Genomic DNA, 20,130 nt, shown 5'->3' with positions numbered 1-20,130 from the left:
AGCGGGAAGGTGAACAGTCAGAGGTCATGGTACATATTGGTACCAATAACATAGGTAGGAAAAGGGAGAAGGTTCTAAAAGCAGACTACAGGGAGTTAAGAAGGAAGTTGAGAAGCAGGACCTCAAAGGTGGTAATCTCGGGATTACTGCCTGTGCCACGCAATAGTGAGAATAGGAATTGAATGAGGTGGAGGATAAATGCATGGCTGAAGGATTGGAGCAGGGGGCAGGGATTCAGATTTCTGGATTATTGGGATATCTTTTGGGGCAGGCATGATCTGTACAAAAAGGATGGGTTGCACCTGAATCCGAGGGGGACCAATATCCTGGCAGGGAGGTTTGTGAAGGCTATTGGGGAGAGTTCAGACTAGAATTGCTGGGACGTGGGAACCAAACTGAAGAGATGGAGGAAGGGGTGGTTGAATCACAAATAGAGAAAGCTTGTAGAAGCTTGTAGGAGGATAGGCAGGTGATGGACAAGGGATGTGCTCGGTCTGATGGTTTGAGATGTGTCTATTTTAATGCAAGGAGTATCATGAACAAAGTGGATGAGCATAGAGTGCGGATTAATATTTGGAACTATGATGTTGTGGCCATTACAGAGACTTGGATGGCTCAGGGACAGGAATGATTACTTCAAGTGCCAGGTTTTAGATGTTTCAGAAAGGACGGGGTGGGGGGGAGGCAAAAGAGGTGGGGGCGTGGCACTGCTGATCAGAGATAGTGTCACGGCTGCAGAAAAGGAGGAAGTCATGGAGGAATTGTCTACTGAGTCTCTGTGGGTGGAAGTTAGAAACAAGAAGGGGTCAGTAACTCTACCTGGATGTTTTTTATAAACAACTCAATAGTAACAGGGACATAGAGGAGCAGATAGGGAGAGAGATTCTGGAATGGTGCAAGAATAACAGTGTTGTCGTGGTGGGAGATTTTAATTTCCCCGACATTGATTGGCATCTCCCTAGAGCAGGGAGTTTAGATGGGGTGGAGTTTGTTAGGTGTGTTCAGAAAGGTTTCCTGACACAATATGTTGATAAGCCTACAAGAGGAGAGGCTGTACTTGATAGGATATTGGGTAAAGAACCTGGTCAGCTGTCGGGTCTCTCAGTGGGAGAGCATTTTGGAGATAGTGATCACAACACTATCTCCTTTACCTTAGCATTTGAGAGGGATAGAAACAGACAAGTTAGAAAAGCATTTAATTGGAGTAAAGGAAAATATGAAGCTATCAGGCAGGAACTTGGAAGCATAAATTGGAAACAGCTGTTCTCGAGGAAATGTACGGCAGAAATGTGGCAAATGTTCAAGGGATATTTGCATGGCATTCTGCATAGGTACGTTCCAATAAGACAGGGAAAGAATGGTAGTATACAGAAACCATGGTGTACAAAGGCTGTTAAAAATCAAGTCAAGAAGTAAAGAAAAGCTTACGAAAGGTTCAAAAAACTAGGTAATGATAGAGATCTAGCAAATTATAAGGCTAGCAGGAAGGAGCTTAAGAATGAAATTAGGACAGCCAGAAGGGGACATGAGAGAGCCTAGGTGAGCAGGATTAAGGAAAACCCCAAAGCATTCTACAAGTGTGTGAAGAGCAAGAGGATAAGATGAGAGAGAATAGGACCCATCAGTGTGACGGTGGAAAAGTGCATATGGAACCGGAGGGGATAGCGGAGGTACTTAATGAATACTTTGCTGAGCCTCTGGCAATAATCTTTGTATCATCAATAGGGAAGTGAGAGGTTCCAGAGGATTGGAGGGTTGCAGATGTTGTTACCTTACTCAATAAAGGGAGTAGAGAAAGCCCAGGAAATTATAGACCAGTGAATCTTATTTCAGTGCTTGGTAAGTTGATGGAGAAGATCCTGAGAGGCAGGATTTATGTACATTTGGAGAGGTATAATATGATTAGGAATAGTCAGCATGGCTTTGTCAAGGGCAAGTCGTGCCTGCCAAGCCCGATTGAATTTTTTGAGGATGTGACTAAACACATTGATGAAGGTAGAGCAGTAGATGTAGTGTATATGGATTTCAGCAAGGCAGTTGATAAAGTATCCCATGCAAGGCTTATTGAGAAAGTAAGGAGGTGTGGGATCCAAGGGGACATTGCTTTGTAGATCCAGAACTGGCTTCCCCACAGAAGGCAAAGAGTGGTTGTAGATGAGTCATATTCTGCATGGAGGTCGGTGACCAGTGGTGTGCCTCAGGGATCTGTTCTGGGGCTCCTTCTCCTTATGATTTTTATAAATGACCTGGATGAGGAAGTGGAGGGATGGGTTAGTAAGTTTGCTGATGACACAAAGGTTGGAGGTGTGGATAGTGTGGAGGGCTGTCAGAGGTTACAGTGGGACATCGATAGGATGCAAAATTGTGTTGAGAAGTGGCAGATGGAGTTCAGATATGTATGAGGTGGTTAATTTTGGTAGGTCAAATATGATGGCAGAAGATAGTATTAATGGTAAGACTTGGCAGTGTGGAGGATCGGAGCGATCTTGGGGTCCAAGTCCATAAGACACTCAAAGCTGCAGTTGCTTTAAATGCAAAAAAAGCATTTGATAGATTGGAATGGGATTTTTTATTTAAGGTATTGGAAAAATATGGATTTGGAGTATCCTTTATAAAATAGATTAAAACCTTAAATACTAATCCCAAAGGTAAAATAGTGACAAATGGTCAAATTTCAACACCATTTCAGTTAACAAGGTCAACGAGGCAAGGTTGTCCATTATCACCTGCTTTATTTGTGTTGGTGACAGAACCATTAGCTGAATTAATTAGAACGGACCCAGATATTAAGGGTTTTAGAGTTAACCAGGAGGAATACAAGATTAACTTATTTGCTGACGATGTTCTGCTTTATTTAACAAACCCATTGTATTCGCTGCATAAATTATCTTCTAGATTGGAAGAATATGGGAAAATATCAGGGTACAAAATGAATTGGGATAAAAGTGAAATTCTACCTCTTACTAAAGGAGATTATAGTCAATGCCGATTAATAACTCAATTTAAATGGCCAATAAATGGTATAAAATATTTAGGTATAAGAGTTGATAATGATATAAAGAACCTATATAAATTAAATTATTTACCATTATTGAAAAAAATTCAAGAAGATCTTGATAACTGGAAGATATTACCAATAACATTGGTAGGCAGAGTAAATGCCGTAAAAATGAATATATTCCCTAGATTACAATACTTATTCCAAACACTACCAATATAACTACCCCAGAAGTTTTTTCAAGAGTTAAATAAATATGTGAGGAAGTTCCTTTGGAAAGGTAAGATGTCAAGAGTATCGTTGGAAAAATTGACATGGAAATTTGATCTAGGAGGGTTACAACTTCCAAATTTTAAGAATTATTATAAAGCAAATCAACTTAGATTTATTGCATCTTTTTTTGATAAAGATAAACCGGCATGGATTAGAATTGAACTAGATAAAATAGGAGAAAATACACCAGAAGATTTTATATATAAATGGGAATCTAAATGGATATGGGAAAAGAAAGAATCTCCTATATTAAAACATTTGATTGATCTATGGAATAAAATAAATGTTGATGGTGAGATAAAGAAATCTTTATTAGCAAAGAGATCTTTAATTCAAAATAAACTTATTCCTTTTACAATGGATAATCAACTTTTATACAACTGGTTTCAAAAAGGAATTAGATATATAGGAGATTGTTTTGAAGGAGGTATATTAATGTCATTTGATCAATTAAAGAATAAATACAAAATATCAAACAACACTCTTTTTTGTTATTTTCAATTAAGGGCTTATTTAAGAGATAAATTGGGTCAAACAATGTTATTGCAGAAACCTAATGAAATAGAAACTTTAATTCAAAAAGGAAAAATTAAAAAATGTATTTCTTGTATGTATAGTTTGATTCAAAAACAGGCAATTAAACAAGGAATTCATAAGTCAAGACAAAAATGGGAAATTGACTCGAATATTAAAATTGAAGAAGCAAGTTGGTCAAGACTATGTCTTGACAGTATGACAAATACAACAAATGTCCAGTTAAGATTAGTGCAATATAATGTTTACATCAATTATATATTACACCACAAAAAATAAATAAATTAAACCCAAATTTATCTGTCAATGTTTCTGATGTAATCAAGAAATTGGTACTTTTTTACATTCTACTTGGTCTTGTTCTAAAATTCAACCTTTTTGGACAAAGTTAAGAGTTTTACTGGAACAAATTATTGGAACACAACTTCCACATAATCCAATATTATTCTTATTAGGTGATATTGAAGGGATAAAACCGAAACCCAAATTGAATAAATATCAGAAAGATTTCATAAAAATTCCATTGGCAGTAGCCATAAAGGGTATTGCAGTTACTTGGGAATCGGATTCATACTTAAGTATAGATCGTTGGAAGAACAAAATTTTCAGCTGTATTCCACGAAAAAATTACTTATAATTTAAGAGATAAATATGACACATTTCTGAAAATTTGACGCCCTTATTTACAAAAGACAGGATTAAATATATAGGTGCTCCGAAGATAAAATTATTGGTTATTTGGGGAAAGAAATAAATATATATACTAAAGCTATTATGAACTTCGTGGAGCATGTGGGGATCTTCCGATAACCAGGCATTCTTTCTTTCTTTCTTTCTTTCTTTCGGGATATGTTAGGGGGAAGGGGTTAAGGGGAAGTGGAAGGGTTAATCTTTTTTCTTTCTGTAATCATTTGAAAACTCAATAAAAAAAAATTTTTTTAAAAAAGACACTCAAAGCTGCTACACAGGTTGACTGTGTGGTTAAGAAGGCATACAGTACATTGGCCTTTATCAACTGTGGGATTGAGTTTAAGAACCGAGAGGTGATGTTACAGCTATATAGGACACTGGTCAGACCCCACCTGGAGTACTGTGCTCAGTTCTGATCACCTCATTACAGGAAGGATGTGGAAACTGTTGAAAGGGTGCAGAAGAGATTTACAAAATGTTGCCTGGATTGAGGAGCATGCCTTATGAGAACAGGCTGAGTGAACTTGGCCTTTTTTCATTGGACCGACGGAGGATGTGAGGTGACTTGATAGATGTGTATAAGATGATGAGAGGCACTGATTGTGTGGATAGTCAAAGGCTTTTTCCCAGGGCTGAAATGGCTAACAGTAGAGGGCATAGTTTTAAGGTGCTAGGAAGTAGGTACAGAGGAGGTGTCAGGGTTAAGTTTTTTACACAGAAAGTGGTGTGTGCATGGAATGGGCTGCCAGCGATAGTGATGGAGGCAGATACAATAGGATCTTTTAAGAGACCCCTGGATAGGTATATGGAACTTAGAAGAATAGAGGGCTATGGGCAACCCTAGGTAATTTCTATCATTGTGGGCCGAAGGGCCTGTACTGTGCTGCAGGTTTTCTATGTTTCTGTATTTCTATTTTCCTGGCATATTGCAATTTTTGAGTTTCAATATCATGTTCTCTAAATTTACATAGAAAACCTACAGCACAATACAGGCCCTTTAGATAACTTACATTTTCTATCTGTATTTCAACAGGCCAATTCTGTCCGTCATCTTGGTTTTTTTTAACACATATGGTCTGGCCTGTGACTCATTTCCCACAACCACACTATTATTAATATATTATCTGGACAAAAAAAACATGTTATACTTTGAATTCAACATGAGTGAATCTGCAGATGCTGGAAATAAATAAAAAAAATACGAAATGCTGGCAGAACTCAGCAGGCCAAACAGCATCTATGGGAGGAGGTAATAACGACGTTTCGGGCTGAAACCCTTCATCAGGAGGTTTGATGAAGGGTTTCGGCCTGAAATGTCGTTATTACCTCCTCCCGTAGATGCTGTCTGGCCTGCTGAGTTCTGCCAGTATTTTGTGGGGTTTTTTTATACTTTGAATTGCTACTTTTAACTCATTTAACCTGATATTATCAGAGATGCACCCTTTGTTCTTCATCCGCTCCTTCACTTTGCTACTGTAAACTAATTTGAGAAACAAGGGATGCTGGAAATTGAAGGGTCTTAGCTTGAAACATTGACTGTTTACTTCCCTCCATAGCTGCTGCCTGACCTGCTGAGTTCCTCCAGCATTTTGTTGTGTTGCCAAAAGCTTATTTGTTATCTCTCTTTCCCAGTTCTGACGATGTAATCACCTGATAACCTTACACAGATGCTGTCTGACCTATTTCATTAAGGGAAAATATAGTTTGGAAGGAAACATTGTTTTGATTATTCCGGGTACCCCTAACGTTTTACTAGAATAAATTATATACAACCAAGTGGCAATATGCAATTCTGACGTTTGTATGAAACATATTGTTTCTCTTATTCATTGGGTGTGAAGTTGCTAAGGACCTATTTCCGACGTCACTTTCTGGTTTTCAGTTTTACCTCTGTGGGGTATGTAGTGGAATTTTTCCTGGAAATGTTTTAGATGCAGTTTTTCTTGTGGCAGTATGTAAATTCCTTATTTTCAGGACTCCCAAGGCTCCTTTAAGAGCACCTGTTAAATCTGCAGCTCCAATGCTTTCAAAATAGGAACAATGTACCCTCCAGGATGTAGGCTATCCTGGATTGGAAAAATATTGCTGGACAAAAATCCTGGGTTTCTTTACTGAGCAGCAAAGGTTAGGCCATGGTTCAGGAAGATGGCTGACTGCCACCTTCACAAGAGCAACTAGAAAAAGGTAATAATAAGCACGTCATAACGCCAACATCTCATGAATTTTAAAAGAAGTGCCTCATTTCACGATTTTCTAGTTTGTCCAGGTTCTTCTCCTGTTTGAAGAGGCTTCAGTGATTGTTTACCTAACTCAATCACATCTTTTTTCAATTATCTAATAAAATGGACAGGTACAGGACAAGTTTTAATTCCATTTCTTGAGATGCGATTAGAATTAATTGAAAATCTGTTAAAAGCAATGAGCAGTGAAATATCTCATGAAGATCCACTGACAGTAATTTCCACCTCTGCATTTTTACCAGGACAGCTGGGCTTCATTGAAGCATTGTTATCCACTTGAGTTAGAAAGCTGTGGTTTCATAGTCTGCGGTGGCACTTTCTCTGCAGTCTCGGATGAGCTATTAAAGAGTAGGCCCTGAGCTCCCAATTCAAGAGGATATAAAAGATCCCAGATAAATGTGAGATAACTGGGAAATGGTCTTTAGTAAGTGTTCTTACCAACTAACATGAAAGGAGTTCAGCTAATCATTCATATAGTTGTTTCTGAGATTTAGCTTTGTAAAAACTGGCTACTAAATTTCCTTGTATTATTGTGGCTGGACTTTCAAAAGTGCTTCATTATCTCTGAAGCATTTCGTACTTCCAATGCTCATAAAATGCATAACATAAATGTGAACTTAGTCTTTGTATAGAGGATATGCCTTCTATTAGTACAAGTGAAAATCCAAAATTCTGCAATTTTTTTTCCTTTGCTATTTGTAATGAATTCCCAAACACAATTGTGTTTAGAAAACTTTTAAGTTGTGCCAACTTAAAATATCCTCACAACCTCATGGGCAACAGGCCCAGTACTGTGCTGTTCTATCTTGTTCTATGTTCTATACTCAAACTTTGCTCCCATGCTAATATATTTTGTAATTTTAACAATATCTTGCATAGATGAGGAGGCATATAGATCAGCTGGTTGAGTGGTGTTGCAACAGAAACCTTGCCCTCAATGTCAGTAAGACCAAACGTGATTATGGATTTCAGGAAAGGAAAGTTGAGGGAAAATACTCCAGTCCTCATCAAAGGATCAGAAGTGGAAAGAGTGAGCAGTTTCAAGTTCTGTGGTGTCAACATCTCTAATACCTACCCTGGGCCCAGCATATTGATGCAATTACAAAGAAGGTTTAACAGCAGTTATATTTCATTACGAGTTTGAGGAGATTTGGTATGTCATCAAAAACTCTTGTAAATTTCTACAGATGTACCACGGAGGGCATTTTAACTGGTTGGATCACTATGTGGTATGGACAGGCCATTCCACAGGATCAGAAAAAGCTGTAGAAAGTTGTAAACTCAGGTAACTTCATCATAGGTACTAACCTCCCCAGCATTGAGGACACCTTCAAAAAGGTGGGATCCATCTTTATGGACTCCCATCAGCCAGGACATGCTCTCTTCTCACTGCTACCATCAAGGAGGTACAGGAGCATGAAGACACACGCTCAACATTTCAGGAACAGCTTCTTCCCCTCCAGCATCAGATTTCTGAACTGACAATGAGACCATGTGAACTACCTCATTTTACCCCCTTTTTTGCTCTCTTTTTGCTCTGCTTATTTAGTTATATATATATGTTCCTTATTGTAATGTATATATTTTTTATGTATTGCAGTGCAGTGTTGCTGCAAAACAACTACTTTCATGACATATGCCAGTGATATTAAACCTGATTCTGAGTTATCAGGAAATGCTGAATAACATTTATATTTAGCAGCAAAATATATATAAAAAGATTTTTCTCCCTGAGTAGCTTGCTGGTAAAAAAAAAATCATCTGGCTCGATGGTACTGGGGAAGTGCAAGCACCAGTGAAACTCTACCTCAACAAGGGTTCTCTGGAGTGTAAAACTGCCAGAATATGAATGATATCATATTGAATTCTGTATGTGAAGCAGCCAAAAGAATAAAAAGATTTATAGCTCAGGGTGTTCCTTCATTTGCTAAAGGGATAAAAGACCATAAATAAAATCATTGTACACTTTAATGTCACCAAGACTAGAACTATTGTTAGATATGCCACAACATATATGCTTTTATTGAAATTCTTTTCTTTTGTGCAAACAATACTTGCATAGATTTAAAGTAATTTGAGAATTAAAGCCAAAACTCATAACATTTAAAGAAAATTTGCCAACTTTCCGTGCAGAGATTGAGCAAAGAATCTTTATTTCTGAGAAAGTCATGCTGCATTTGGCAGTTCTTAATTGTCACTTTCTCATGGAAGTGTCAGCATATGTATTAACTGTAGGACATCGTCTGCTTCCATTTTGTCTTTCCTGTTTAATCAATCAAATGAAAGAAGTACTTAAATGTGTACTTTAGGTCTTCTTTTCAAATATAGAAGCAATATTAATTTCTAACATTGCAACCCTTATATCATACTTTGATAAAATTGAAAACCTAGCTCTGATACTATTTTGCTCAACATTTTATCTCTTTGAAAGGTTTATTTACAGCAAATATTTCAGAGAAGGTATAATAAAAATGGTAATCAAATTAAATGGTAATCAGCCATGGGCATACTTCATTTCTGGAACTAATTAGATTTTGGACACATGAATGTTATTTAACAAAAATAGAAAAGGGATTATGATTGTATGGAAAACACATTGGATAATATTTGTTACATAACTAGAGATCTTAACTTTGCATATATTCTTAAAATTTATTCAAGTCAATTAATTTACACAAAACTATTTAGTGCAGTTCTGATCAAAATGTGTCTACATGAAACTTGGCAATATTACATGGACTTGCTTTTGGTGCAATTGCCAGCAAGCAATAAAATATGATATCAAAATGTTATAACAAAATCTTGTAGGAACTAAGTTATTTGGTCATTTTATTGTCACTTTAATTTAAGCAGAGAAAAAATATCACAGTTCAAGCTTTATGTTTAAGCACCACAACGTAAAGTTGAAAGGAAGCCTGGCAGGCAGAGAAGCCTGTTTCCTTAATATGATGGACGCCATTGGTTTTCTTTTGGCAATAATGAAGATTTATATTTGGAGAGTATCTGCTTGGTTTGGCAAATATAATTGGAAGCTCAAAGTGGCACAAAGGTCAGACTGAAAAACAATGCCTAACAAATCTATTAACAGTTTGTTACAAAGCTCATTGCATATTACTGGAAATGCTTCATAATTTTTCACCAGAAACCTAGGAATAATTGACTGCATTTTATCTGCTATTTTATCTGCTATTTTGTCTGCTATTGTTTTGGCCAAAATTATATAGTTCCATAATGCAACGGTAATGATTACATAAAACTAATACAGTATGTGAATTTTGTTTTGTGGTTTGCTTTGACAGAAATATGCAGTACAAAGCTTGCCGATCATGCAGCACTCTATAATCATAATGAAGAAGCAACTGAAGGCCTTACGTGAAAAACAAGAATAGATGTGTAGAGAAGAAGTGATCAGGTAAAGAAATAGTGCTACAAAAAGCTAGTAAGTACAATTGTCAGTGCTGAAAATCTTAATGTCTGTTAAATCAGGATTAATATAATACAGTTCTTAAAAATTGGCTGTATACTGAATGTTGGAGCAGATCAATATTATAACAGAGGTGTTGAAATGCCCAAAGGTGAACAGCAGTATCCTAGAATGATATAGGAAGCAGGAGAGGAGATTGCTGGGGCCTTGGCAGAGACATAGCCACAAGTGAGGAAGTAGAAGACTGGAGGATTCTGCCTTTGTTTAAGAAGGGCAACAGGCATAAACTCGGGAACTTCAGGACAATAAGTGGGAAAGTTACTGGAAGGGATTCTGAGAGACAGAATTTATTTGCATCTGATAAGGCAAAGGTTGATTTGGGATGTTATGCTTGGGAGATCATTAGTTGGATTGAGTTTTGTTGAAGAGATGATCAAGGTGGTTGGTTTAGCAAGCCCTTTCACAAGGTGCCACATAGTAGCGTGTTCCAGAAGGTTAGAACACATGGGATCCACGGTGAGTTTGTAAATTGGATACAAAATGGGCTGGGCAGTAGGAGGGAGAGAGTCTTATTGGTCGTTGTTTACAGATTGGAGGCCTATGACCAGTGGGGATTTGATACAGTGTGAAAAAAACTCCATAAGATAAAATACACAATAAGTAAAGAAAAGGCAACTAATATAAATGCATAAGGTCACTTATATACATAGATTGACTGTATGTCCATAAAGTGATGCTAAGCACTGGAATGCCTGTACATAAACTGACTGACAGGACATTATAAAGTAGTGATGGTTGGAGGTGTCGAAGGATAGGTGAGTGGGTGGAGGAGTAGATCAGTCTTACAACTTGGAGAAGATAACTGCTTTTGAGCTGCTACTCCTAATGTGGATGCTACATAGCCTCCTCCCTGATGGGAGTGGGACAAGCAGTCCATGAGCAGAGAGTGTGGGACCCTTCATGATGTTACTGGCCCTTTTCTGGCATCTTTTTGTATATATGTCCTTGATGGCAGGTAGGCTGGTGCCAGTGATGCATTGAACAGCCTTGACTACCCATTCGAGAGCCTAGCTGTCCACTGCAGTACAGTTTCCATACCATTCAGTGATGCAGGATGTTCTCTACTGCACACTGTAGAAGGACATGAGTATGTATGTGTGTAGTTCAGCTCTCTTCAGCCTCCTCAGAAAGCAGAGGTGTTGCTGAACTTTCCTGATTCTGTAGATTGTGTTCTGAGATCATGAGAGGTTGTGTGAGTTTGAAATCGTTGACAGTGTACCCTGCTGTGCCGCTATTGTAAAGAAGGATGTGAGTGGTGTGAATTCTCCTGAAGTTGATAAAATCTGTTTTGTCTTCTTGGCATTGATGAAGAGGTTATTTGCCTGTCACCAGGCCTCAAGCTTTTCCTTTTCCTCTCCCTGGGCAGTCTCATGTCTGTTGGTAATGAGCCCCACCACTGTTAAGTTATCGGCGAACTTGACAATGTGATTTCAATGGATTCTGGTTAACTGGGACACATCCGGACCAGTACCTTTTTGCCCATTTAAGCTGCTGTCCCAATTACCCAACATTTCATGGAAACAGTTGAAAAGGTATGAAAAAAAAACAAACTAGTTCTAACTGAGCAACAAATTATGTATTTAAAATTAAAAATTTAGTACACTAATTTAGAACACTACCAATACTACTACAGTATGATAAAAGTGTGTATTAGTTCCTAATAATTATTGACGGAGGAATTCATCCAGTGTATGCTGCCAGGTTCTTCAGAATCAGGTTTCATAACATTGGCATATGTCCTGAAATTTGTTGTTTTGTGGCAACAGTGCATTGTAGTACATAATAATAAAATATATAAATTTCAATAAATATATATATATAAATAAAAAAGAAACTTAAAACAATTAAGTAGTGCAAAAAGAGAGGAAAATAATACTGAGTTAGTGTTCAAGGTCATTGTTCATGTTCAAGAGTTCGTTGTCTTATGAGTAACTATAAATGAACAAAATCAGTGCAGATAATGAACTGCCTTCACACAAAGCTTTTGATGATTGCCTCCTCCAAATCTTCATTTTCATTGTAACATTCGAGATGATTGTCGATACCTTCAAACTCTTCATAGTTCGTAACTTGCTGAATTACTGAAATTGTTTCATTTTACTCCTGGCCACTTCTCACAATCCCAAGCCTGAAAGCTTGAAATTGGAGTGAGCAAATGAGTTCTGAGTTATCTTACTGCTTATTTCTTGCCAGCTATCTGTGACAGACATCACTGCTTTTTGAACACAAACACACGCTGTTTAAAAAGAGTTCACTGTAAGCACAGTGTGTTGTCTAACAGCCACAGAAGTGCACACAACTGATACCAGTTAGAAACTTCGGCAACAGTCTTCTGTCCCAATTAAGTGTAATAGTGTCACAAATAAATGAAGGAATCGGCTATTTACTCGATTAGTTTTTATTCTTTAAGTGAATCCCAAGTAAGTGATTAACTGGTGGCTCAATTAACCGGAATACAATGTACTCAGTTGATTGGCCATGCAGTCATGCGTGAGCAAAGTGTACGGCAATAGGGTCAGTACACAGCCCTGGGGATCACCCATAATGAGGATGATGGGGAGGGAGGAACAATTGTCCAACCTGACTATCTGAGGTCTGTTGGTTGGAAATCCAACACACAGTCGCACAATATTCAGACCAAGGAGTAGCAGTCAGACAGTAGTGTTGAATACCAAACTGAAATCTAGAAACAGCATTCTGACATGTGTCCTTGTTTTCTCGGTGTGTCAGGGCCAGTTGCATCTGTCATAGAATGGTTCTGTTGGTAAGCATATTGATGTGTGTCCAGTGTTGCAGGAATGTAGTTTCTGATATGTGCCATTACCAGCTGTTCAAAGCACTTCATGATGATTGGCATCAGTACCACTGGGCAGAAGTCATGTAGTTCTGAGGGTGTAGAGTTCTCTCCTTGACGTGAAGTGAGCTGAGAGGTACAAGTATATAAAATCATGCATGGCATTGATAAAGTGTAGTTGTATCCGGAATGAGACGCCAGAGGAGATGCTTAAGACGGCAGTATTTAAGAGGCGTTACTTCAGGTCTTTGGCAAAAAAGGGATACAGAATTAATGCAGACAAATGGGAATAGTACAGAGCGGAACGACGGTCATCATTGATGCTAAGGCCCAGTAGCCTACTTCTGAGCAGCACACCTCTATGAATACAGTACATAATCAAACTAGAGAAGATCTGAACTGTTAACCCTACAACCCAATCAATGTCTGAGCTCATTTACTTAAAGTGGCTGCTTTTCCTTGATTTTAACCATTAGTGCCTGTGCCTTTAGCAATGGAATTCCATTATTCAGCACAGGGTGTAGACTCGGGTGAGCTTTATTTTGTTGCTGCCTGGTTGCATGGTGGAACTGATTGTTCATCTATTGCAGAGCTTGTGCAATTTTCTTTATTGAAAGCAATGAGATGGAAGTCAATCCACTTCTGACTAGCCATTTAATATACTCTGTCTTATTACTGCCCAACTGGATATTGCCCATTACATGCTCCCTCGTCATACCGATGGCATTTGCTGCATTTACTACCAGCACAATCAGTGCCATTGAGCAATTTAGTCTTGTTTAGAAGTCTTGATAAGAGAAAGCTATGGACATGCATGATGTATCTTTATGGAATAATATATTGGTTCAATATAATTCATCAATATTGCTTTCAACACTTCCATAATTAGTACTGACCATATGCAACACATTCTGTTACACAACAGACAAATACCAGGATCAGTGCATAATAATAGGCTCACTTTTACTGGATACTATTTCAATTACAAAGGAATAATGGTATTAGTGCCAAAATGTCAATGGGATCTAGTGGTGACATCTTTAAAGGGAGTCAAAACATATTGGAGAGGCACTAATAGACTGGAAGAGAGCCAATGTGGCTATGCCAGTCATCACAATCAGACATGCATTATTATTCTTTGCAAAATAATTGAATCAATTGCTAATTATCAACTATCTGATAATAGCTTACCATGAATTGGATTAAGACAAAAAAAAACAAGTGAATGAATAAAATTTGGATTTATACTGGTTATATTGTATCTGAGAAAGTTATCTTCATCAATTAGATTAAAATTACACTATGTATTAGCATCTGTAATAGTTTAATTCATGAACATTAAGGGGTAATAGCAATTCAGTATTCAAGCTGCAGCAGAAGAGCTATCACACAAATTAACCACAATGTGAATCATACACTAAAGATCAGATTGACAAAGTCATTTTGGAAACCTGAACAAGAGGAAGATATTCACATTGATGTTGATTCTTGTACAGGCCTACAGGAGTATTTCAGATAGACAAATTGTTTTCTATAGCAGATGATTTTAAGAGTTTCTCCACCCTGCAGTGATATAAAAGTATTTTATGAGATTACAAAGCCAGTTTTCTCAATGAGCTTCTCATAGAACTGGACATTCATTGGAATAGATTTGCTTGGACATTCAATGGTGCAACATTATTTTTTTAGATCAAGGGTTCCCAACCATTTTTTATGCCATGGAGCAATGCCATTAAGCAAGGGGTCTCTGGACCCTGGGTTGGGAACCTCTGTTTTAGATAATCCAACTGTAATTTTTTTAAGACTGAAATATGGTAAGAGCTATTTTTATGTTTTACATGACCTCAATATAATTTCTGCATTGAGGCACACTTGGTGATGACATCATTACATGTGCAACTTTCCTCTTGCAGCCATTTTGGAGAATGTGGATCTTTTATTCTGTTCTTGGACTCTCTGGGTAGAAATTATTTTCACTGAACTGGAGAGACTTTCTAGATAATATTAGAACATTGACATCTTTAAGGCATATCACAAGATATACTTTAAGAACATCCCCCATAATCTATTATAGACTGGCATCTCCACCAGATCACAGATTAATCCCATGATTAAGGCCATAAGACCATGATCTACCCACAAAGCTCTTGATTCCTACACACAGGCACCAATGTAATGACTTATTGTTTTGCTCCAATTTCACTCCAATTGTTTTGTTCCCTGCTTTGTTGCTGTTCTTGACGTCACATCACTTACCACCAACCTCACCATCATGAGAATCCCCAGAACTCTGTTTTTCAATCCACACCTACTCTTCGCTACAACCAGAAATCCAGTTCTCATCTCCTGTCTCCTGCCCCTGCAAATCCATCACAAATGATTGGGAGGTTGTCAGCCTGTGGTTAATGACCTCCCAAACTTAGCCTCAAGAAACGACAACTGGGCAGCTTACTAAGGAAGATGTGCTCCATCCAAACCATTGTGTCTCAGGACTCTGGCACAGCTGAAGTTTTATGTGGTTGACTAATATCCAAAACAATCATCATGACCTTACACCAGTGTCATTCTGAAATTCCATGATGGCTACACTAAAATTTTTATTTTTGTTTAGAGAGACTGGGCAGTTGTTTCAAAATGGAACAGACTGAACTAGTTCTCATTTGAAACCCCATATTTATCTCTCCAAAAGTAAAGTTCTGCACATCTGAAGTAACAGAATGTTAGGTGCTCGGCAGATCAATCTCTGGAGAGAAAATCAGGATTAATACCTCAGGTCAATGATCTTATATAATGGATAATTCAAAGTTCAATGCAATTTTATTATCAAAGTACATGTACGTCACCATGTTTTCTTTAGTGTGTCACACCACACAGTCAGCCATTCTTGTCAGCCCGACTTTGATTCGAACTCGGGAGCCTTCACTCCGGAGTCTGGCACTGATGCCATTGCGTCACCAGTCGGCCTCCTGCATCACCACGTACTATGCTGAAATTCATTTTCTTGTGGGCAATCACAGTAAGTACAAAAAATCACAATAGAACCAATGAAAAACTGCACACAAAACGGACTTAGAGCATTAATTCATTTTCTTTCTCCACAGTTACTGCCTTTGATAAAAGGCCTCCCTTGAGATGAATATAAGTTAAACTGGTGAGTTTTTCCAACAGTTACATCAAGAGGATCATAACTCTTACGGTGTTGCACTCCCTGCAATATTTAGGAGTTATCTAGATTATGTTCTGGTGCTTCTAGGAAGTAGGTTTTACCATTTCCCTCCAAGAGGCCTTGCACTGACTCAAAGCAGATAACATTTCAAAAGAGTTAATCCATTAACCAGCAATGTCTTCCTTCACTTTAAGAGGTGCACACCAGACCCTTCACCAGTATCCAGGGATCTGAAAAGCCCTTCCATGTGAGCAGAGATTCACACGTGTCTCCTCTGTAACCTTGTCTATTGTATTTGGAGCTTTCAGTGTTGCCTTGTCTATGTCAGACACAGTTACTGGTTTGCCAAGCACCTACACTCTGTACACAATAGGCCTCATGAGCTCCAAGTTCCAACTTCTTATCACACATACACTCCACCCATTCGGTTCCCCATCCTCCTACTGTCCCCATTTTGCCGAGCATCCTTTCATTATTTCATTCCAGTACCCCTTTCCTTCTTCACCAGAATCCATAATCTGCAGTCCTTTGTTTTCTCCATTTATCCCCTCCCAGTTTCTGTCACTATCTCCACCCTTCGATCTCCCACTTGAATCCATCAACCACTACTCACCTGGATCCACCTTCCACTCATGTTTCTACATTCATTAACTCCTCTTGTTATTCTCTTAACAGTCCTGATTCAGGGTCTTGACTCAAAATGTCATCTACACTGTTGCCTGACCAGATGGCAATAGACTTGCTGAGTTCCTCCAGCAGTTTGTTTTCTGCTTCACTTTAAGACAGTTGGAAAGCCATTACTTCTGCCTTCAATAATATTTTCCACAATGAATTATTTATTGTTTATTTAGATATACCTGGCAGTAGCAAAGATAGTTTTTCATTGCTTTTATTTATTGATTGATGTGCTACACAAAACTGTGTTTCTAAGAAATTTGGCACATCACTGGCAGACAAATGCAACTTTATATATATTCAATCATTTTTGGAATGCAAGATGCAGCAATTACATTTTATTGTGGTTTTGGTAGTGGTTTTCCATATGCAACCAGTTAAAGTTTTTTGAAAATTTATGAAAAGTAACAGCATGTGTCATTGTCACAGAAATGTGCTGCTCTACTTATAAACCCTGATCAATCAGGAGGAAGGAGGAAAGTTTACTTGTGTACTGTAATAACGTTCACAAACTCAGTTTTGCTGAAGACACACAATACAGATTGAATTTAAGAAAAAATATTTCTTCATTACACTTGATTACATTATGATTAAAAAAGTAATGCCTCAGCTGCCTGTTTCTCAAATAACTGTGCAATTCTCCTTTATCTTTTTCCACATTGTCTCTATTGCCATTCTTTGTTAGCCATGCCCTAGCAAAAACAGTTAAGTCTGAATTCTCTCTGCACCATTGTCCGAGTTTCAGCTTGTAGATTTATTTTCCATGATGGCAAATTCAATCATATAAATTTTATTTAACTGTTCTCTTAAGTTATCTCAGATGCTTGAATAATATGTCCCCAAGGTCTCAACTTTCAAAGATAAACAATGCTGATTTTTCATCTCTTATTGCAATTATGGCATATGAAAGAAAACTTTTCATTGTCTACAATGTCTGAATATATTTTTTGTAGTGCAATAAGTAAAATATTCGCATCTCTGACTGGACCAATACTCTGTACACCTTTATAAATACATGAAGTTCTGCCAAAGTGTGTGCAGAGGGAGGTGGGACAGACTGTACCATCTTTTGCTCATTTTAAATTAAGTCTTTGGAATCCTGGAAGATGGATGGAAGTTGGGAGGGCTAGATCTGTCCCTATCATTAAATTACTTGAAAGCTATGTGGAGCACAGCTCCCTCAGCATTTTAAACTGAATTTCAATTTCAGATTTCTCCTTCTTGTCATGTTATTGAGTGTCATCTCCTTAGATCTCTGCTTTATTACGCTCAGAATTTATTTGCTTTTCTTACTTTTATTAGACTTTTTTTGCTTTTAGTCCACACAGAAAACTGGCATAATCCTAACTGTGTAAACACAGAAGGTAGATTCCTTTACTCAGGTAAGTGTGAAGTGGTTCATTTTGGTAGGTCAAATATGATGGCAGAATATAGTATTAATGGTAAGGCACTTGACAGTGTGGAGGATCAGAGGGATCTCAGGGTCCGAGTCCATAGGACGCTCAAAGCAGCTGCGCAGGTTGACTCTGTGGTTAAGAAGGCATACGGTGTATTGGCCTTCATCAATCGTGGAATTGAAATTAGGAGCTGAGAGGTAATGTTGCAGCTATATAGGACCTTGGTCAGACCCCACTTGGAATACTGTGCTCACTTCTGGTCGCCTCACTACAGGAAGGATGTGGAAGCCATAGAAAGGGTGCAGAGGAGATTGACAAGGATGTTGCCTGGATTGGGGAGCATGCCTTATGAGAATAGGTTGTGTGAACTCAGCCTTTTCTCTTTGGAGTGACGTAAGATGAAAGGTGACCTGATAGAGGTGTATAAGATGATGAGAGGCATTAATCATGTGGATAGTCAGAGGCCTTTTCCCAGTGTTGAAATACTTGCCACAAGAGGACACAGGTTTAAGATGCTGGGTAGTAGATGTCAGAGGTATGTTTTTTACTCAGAGAGTGGTGAGTGTATGGAATGGGCTGCCGGCAACGATAGCGGAGGCAGATACGTTAGGGTCTTTTAAGAGACTTTTGGATAGGTACACAGAGCTTAGAAAAATAGAGGGCTACACGTAAGCCTAGTAATTTCTGAGGTAGGGACATGTTCGGCACAACTTTGTGGGCCGAAGGGCCTGTATTGTGCTGTAGGTTTTCTATGTTTCTATAACTATTTTATTCCGTGTATATTTGCAGATGGATATGTCTTCCTTTCTACCCTAACTTCACCTTCTATTTGAACTCGAGTGACACATTTCTTCAATTTTTTTTGTTACTTATGAAGAAAAAATAAGAGCAATAAGGGAATGGAAACTTGGATGTTGAGAAAGGTGGTGAATTAAGTCAAAAAGGAAAATTAAGTGTATGAAAGGCTTAGGAAACCAAAATCTAACAATGTCCTTGAGAATTATAAGGAGGCTAGCAAAGAATCCAAGGAGGGAACATGAAAAGTTCTTGACAAGTAGGATTAAAGATAATTCCAAGACACTCTATGCTTACATCAAGAGCAAGAGGACAACAAGGAACAGGGTAGGACCACTGATGTATAAGGGAGGGAACACTTACTTGGAGGCAGAGATTGTGGGCAAGATCCTAAATGAGTACTTTGTGTCAGAATATACCAAGGAGCAAAAGTATATTCCAGTTAAAAGCAAGGAGTGTAAGGGTGGGGAGAGCCAGCCTTGGATAACTGAGGAAATAAAGGAAGGCATCAAATGAAAAGCTTGTGTGTACGAAGTTGCCATGTGTAGTGGGAAACTGGAAGATTGGGGAAACTTTAAAAAGCAACAAAGAACCACTAAACAAGCAATAAAGAAAGGGACGATAGATTACAAAAATACGAAAGGTATAAAATTGGACAGTAAAAGTTTTTATAATTATATAAAGTGGAAAATGTATGCATCCCAGGGTACTGAAAGAAATGGCAGAAGTTATAGTAGAGGCTTTGGTGATAAATTATTAAATTCTCTGGACTCTGAGCAGATCCCGGCAGAAGATGCCTAATGTCATACCACTGTTTAAAAAAGGAATGGCAAAAGCAAGGTAACTATAGGCCAGTTAGTTTAACATCTGTTGTTGGGAAAATTCTTGAAACTATTCACTGGACAACAAATTTTTTCTAAAATGTTGCTTCCTCAGAATTTTTTTTGTTTATGATAGACTGCTTGAAGATGAACACAAATATAATTTCAGACTACTTGTATCACGTAGGAATTTGGAGAAACAACAAATTAACTTTTATTGAATATAATGTGTTTAATTTCATAATGGTGTTGGTGCTTTGCAA

General features: G+C 38.0%; 1 long non-coding RNA gene across 1 annotated transcript in view; it reads left to right on the top strand.

The window, feature by feature from the left end:
- LOC132378366 (uncharacterized) overlaps positions 1-20,130 on the top strand; it is a 175,658-nt gene that overhangs the window by 122,992 nt on the left and 32,536 nt on the right. Inside the window, exon 5 of the long non-coding RNA XR_009507007.1 lies at positions 10,035-10,147. This is a non-coding gene — a long non-coding RNA (uncharacterized LOC132378366). The remainder of the gene's footprint in view (positions 1-10,034; positions 10,148-20,130) is intronic.

Source organism: Hypanus sabinus, chromosome 2, assembly GCF_030144855.1.
Source record: "Hypanus sabinus isolate sHypSab1 chromosome 2, sHypSab1.hap1, whole genome shotgun sequence".
Taxonomy (NCBI): Eukaryota; Metazoa; Chordata; class Chondrichthyes; order Myliobatiformes; family Dasyatidae; genus Hypanus; species Hypanus sabinus.
Note: the sequence above shows the minus strand (reverse complement) of the source record. Positions and strands in the feature narration are given on the sequence as shown.